Genomic DNA, 5,443 nt, shown 5'->3' on the forward strand with positions numbered 1-5,443 from the left:
ATACGCTTATCTGAAATTCTCACCAATGAATTACATAAGTATCCCTATCTTTATTTTACGTTTTAATTATATTTTTATTATCAATTCACTTAATACATTTGAATCCGCCTGACTGAGATTTACAAGGTGACCATAGCTTGCTTCAAGCCGACAATCTCCGTGGGATCGACCCTTACTCACGTAAGGTTTATTACTTGGACGACCAAGTGCACTTGCTGGTCAGTTGTGCAAAGTTGTGACAAAGAATTAAGATTATGAACGTGTGTATAAAGTTTTCAGCGCCGTTACCAAGGAATGGAACCGTCACGATTTCTGCGCACCAAGTTTTTGGCGCCGTTGCCGGGGATTGTTCGAGTTTGGACAACTGACGGTTCATCTTGTTGCTCAGATTAGGTAATTTTATTTTAATTTTAAGCTTTTTATTTCTTATTTTTGAAAAATATAAAAATTTTTTCTTCTTTTTCGTTTTTCCTAATTAAATTTCGAAAAAAATAAAAAAAAGTTTAATAAAATAATAAAACCAAAAATATTTTATGCTTCTTGTTTGAGCCTAGAGTCAAGTTTTAAGTTTGGTGTCAATTGCATCTTTTTAATTTTCAAAAAAAATTATTTTCGAAAATTTCATGCATTGCATTCTTCATGATCTTCAAGTTGTTCTTGGCTAGTCTTCTTGTTTGATCTTTATATTTTCTTGTTTTGTGTCTTTTCTTATTTTTCATATGCATTCTTGAAACATTGATGTCTAAAGAATAAAAATTTTTAAGTTTGGTGTCTTGCATGTTTTCTTTTCTTGAAAATTTTTCAAAAATAAGTTCTTGGTGTTCATCTTGACATTCAAAGTGTTCTTGGTGTTCATCTTGACATTCATAGTGTTCTTGCATGCATCACATGTTTTGATCCAAAATTTTCATGCATTGAGTCTTTTTTATGTTTTTCTCTCTCATCCTTAAAATTAAAAAAAATCAAAAAAATATCTTTCCCTTTTTCACTCATAAATTTTCGAAAATTTGACTTGACTTTTTCAAAAAATTTTAAAATCTAGTTGTTTCTTATGAGTCAAATCAAATTTTCAATTTAAAAATTCCATATTTTTCAAATCTTTTTCAAAAATCAAATCTTTTTCATTTTTCTTTCATAATTTTCGAAACTTTCAAATTGATTTTCAAAAATCTTTTTCTTATTTTTATTTCATATTTTTGAAATTAATACTAACAATTAATGTGATTGATTCAAAAATGTTAAGTTTGTTACTTGCCTAGTAAGAAAAGTCCAATCTTTAAAATTTAAAATCATATCTTTTTAGTTTCTTGTTAGTCAAGTAATCAACTTTAATTTTCAAAATCAAATCTTTTTAATTTCCTTTTCAAATCCTTTTCAAAATGATTTTCAATCATATCTCTCAATCATATCTTTTTCAAAATCAATTTCAAAATCTTTTCTAACTTCTTATCTTTTTCAAAAATAATTTTCAAACCTTTTTCAATCAATCTTATCTTTTTGTTTCAATCATATCTTTTTCAAAACTACCTAACTAACTCTCTCCTTCTAATTTTCAAAAATCCCTTCCCTCTTTTTCAAAATTCTTTCTTTTTATTAACTAATTGTTTCAATTTTAATTTTCGAAATTTAACTTTAAATTTTATTTTTAATTTAATTAATTTTTGAAATTCCCTCTCTCTCATCTCCTTTTAATTATTTATTTATTTACTAACACTTCTCTTCACCTCAAAATTCGAACCCTCACTTCCTCTTGGTGTTCGAATTTCTCTCTTCTATTCTTCTACTCTTATACTCACATATAGGAATCTCTATATTATGACATAGAGGATTCCATATTTTCTTTTTTGATTTCTTCTTTTTCACATGAGCAGGAAAAAGGATAAGAATATTCTTGTTGAAGCTGATCCTGAACCTGAAAGGACTCTGAAGAGGAAGCTAAGGGAAGCCAAAGCACAACTCTCTGGAGAAAATCTGACAGAAATTTTTGAAAAAGAAGGAAGCATGGCCGAAAATAATAACAATGCAAGGAAGATGCTTGGTGACTTTACTGCACCAAATTCCAATTTACATGGAAGAAGCATCTCAATCCCTGCCATTGGAGCAAACAATTTTGAGCTTAAACCTCAATTAGTTTCTCTGATACAACAGAATTGCAAGTTTCATGGACTTCCATCAGAAGATCCTTTTCAGTTCTTAACTGAATTCTTGCAGATCTGTGATACTGTTAAGATCAATGGAGTTGATCCTGAGGTCTACAGGCTTATGCTTTTCCCGTTTGCTGTAAGAGACAGAGCTAGAGTATGGTTGGACTCTCAACCTAAAGATAGCCTTAACTCTTGGGATAAGTTGGTCACGGCTTTCTTAGCCAAGTTCTTTCCTTCTCAAAAGCTTAGTAAGCTTAGAGTGGATGTTCAAACCTTCAGACAGAAGGAAGGTAAATCCCTCTATGAATCTTGGGAGAGATACAAGGAACTGACCAAAAAGTGTCCTTCTGACATGCTTTCAGAATGGACCATCTTGGATATTGGTGCACGAATTGTGAATTACTTAGATAGGAACAAGCGTGTTTGAGTGGAAAACAGAAATACTTGCATTAATTCATTGAGACACAGCAGAGCTCCTCACCCCCAACAATGGAGTTTAGAGACTCATGCCGTCAAAGAGTACAAAGTTTAGATCTAAAATGTCATGAGATACAAAATAAGTCTCTAAAAGCTGTTTAAATACTAAACTAGTAGCCTAGGTTTACAGAAAATGAGTAAACTATAGCAGATGGTATAGAGATCCACTTCTGGGGCCCACTTGGTGTGTGCTGGGGCTGAGATTTAAGTAATTCACGTGCATAAGGCCATTTTGGGCGTTCAACGCCAGGTTTGGATCCATTTCTGGCGTTGAACTCCAACTTTTAATCCTTTTCTGGCGCTGGACGCCAGAATTGGGCAGAGAACTGGCGTTGAACGCCAGTTTACGTCATCTATCCTTGAGTAAAGTATGGACTATTATATATTTCTGGAAAGCCCTGGATGTCTAATTTCCAACGCAATTGGAAGAACGCCATTTCGAGTTCTGTAGCTCCAGAAAATCCACTTTGAGTGCAGAGAGGTCAGAATCCAACAGCACCAGTAGTCCTTTTTCAGCCTGAATCAGATTTTTGCTCAGCTCCTTCAATTTCAGCCAGAAAAATACCTGAAATTACAGAAAAACACACAACTCATAGTAAAGTCCAGAAATATGAATTTTTCTTAAAAACTAATGAAAATAAACTAAAAACTAACTAAAACATGCTAAAAACTATATGAAATTAACTCCAAAAAGCATATAAAATATCCGCTCATCACAACACCAAACTTAAACTGTTGCTTGTCCTCAAGCAACTAGACAAATAAAATTGAAGACTAATAGGTTGAGAAGCAATAATATCTCAGAGTTTTTTTTAGTGAAGCTCAGATTCTAATTAGATGAGCGGGACTAGCAGCTTTTTGCTTCCGAACAGTTTTGGCATCTCACTTTATCCATTGAAGCTCAGAGTGATTGGCGTCTATAAGAACTTAGAATTCAGATAGTGTTATTGATTCTCCTATTTCAGTATGATTATTCTTGAACATAGCTATTTCATGAGTCTTGGCCGTGGCCCTAAGCACTTTGTTTTCCAGTATTACCACTGGATACATGAATGCCACAGACACATTGGGTGAACCCTTTGGATTGTGACTCAGCTTTGCTAAAGTCCCCAATTAGAGGTGTCCAGAGTTCTTAAGCACACTATTCTTTCTGCTTTGGACCTTGACTTTAACCGTTCAGTCTCAAGTTTTCACTTGACACATTCACGCCACAAGTACATGGTTAGGGACAGCTTGGTTTAGCCGCTTAGGCCAGGATTTTATTCCCTTAGGCCCTCCTATCCACTGATGCTCAAATCCTTGGGATCCTTTTTATTACCCTTGCCTTTTGGTTTTAAGGGCTATTGGCTTTTTCTGCTCTTTTTTTTTTTTGCTGCTTTTTCTTGCTTCAAGAATCATTTTTATGATTTTTCAGATTATCAATAACATGTCTCATGTTCATCATTCTTTCAAGAGCCAACATATTTAACAGTTTTAAGCAACAAATTCAAAAGACATATGCACTGTTCAAGCATTCATTCAGAAGACAGAAAGTATTGCCACCACATGTAACTAATTAGAATTTCTCTTATTAAAACTCGAAATTTTATTGCCTCTTTTTCAAAAGATCTACTATTCTATTCATGTTTGTTGATGATGAGAAAAATAAACTATAGCTTAATTGGAGATAAGATCAAATTAGATACTAATTACTACTATATGACTCCTAAGGTGAACTTTTCTAATGACACTATCACAGATTTAAAGCAGAAATTGGAATTTAACAACCTTTATTCTGGGGGAATAGGGGTTCCTCTGATCCTTGGAGTGCTCGGTCCTGCAAGAGATAACTTTTGGTGCTTCAAGTCCCTTAAGTCACGCCCTTGCTCCTCTTGTTCTTTAAACATATAGGTAAGAATTTGACTGTGTTCCTTCTGTTCTTTTATTATTTGCTCCATAGCTTCCCGGATCTTGGTGACAGACGTCTCAAGATACTCCCAGTATTCAGATTGAGGGATTTCTGGGAGAAATTCCTGTGTTTTCTTCTTGGTGGGATCCTCCTGCGCTTGTTGTTTTTCCATTGATGCCTTGGTGATTGGTTTCTCAACTAAGATGTACTCAGTTATTCCCATCCTTACTCCAGCATCCTTGCAGAGCAGCGATATCACGCTTGGATAAGCCAACCTGGCCTCCTTAGAATTTTTGTTAGCAATTTTGTAGAGTTCAGCTGAGATCAGCTGATGAACTTCCACTTCCTTTCCCATCATTCTTCTGTTGAAGGAATCTGGATCATCTTTCAGCTGAGGTAACTTTAAGATCTCTCTGATCTTGTCAGGGGTGGTATGAACAATCTTTCCTCTGACCATGGTCTGATATTCATAGAAAGCAGTTCCAGATAGTTTTTGCTTGTCAGTCTGCCACATATTAGCATAGAACTCCTGGATCATATTCCTTCCCACCTTCGTTTCAGGATTAGCTAGGACTTCCCAGTTCCTGATTCGAATTTGCTCCTGGATCTCCGGATATTCATCTTCTTTCAGATTGAATCTAACTTCCGGGATCATTGATCTCAGACCCATTATTTTGTTATAATGGTCTGAATGTTCTTTAGATAAGAACTTCCCTTGATTCCAAAGTGGTTTTGGAACGCTCTCTTTCTTGCCTCATGGAGTGGGTTGTTTTCCTTTGGGAGCCATGATCTTAGTGATCGCGGATAAACACACCAAACTTAGAGGTTTGCTTGTCCTCAAGCAAAAGAAAAGAAAGGAGAGGGATAGAAGGAGAGCTAGGTGCAATTGTTGATGGAGGAGGAGGGAGGCCGAACCCAAATTTAAAGGGAGGGA

Source organism: Arachis ipaensis, chromosome B07, assembly GCF_000816755.2.
Source record: "Arachis ipaensis cultivar K30076 chromosome B07, Araip1.1, whole genome shotgun sequence".
NCBI lineage: Eukaryota > Viridiplantae > Streptophyta > Magnoliopsida > Fabales > Fabaceae > Arachis > Arachis ipaensis.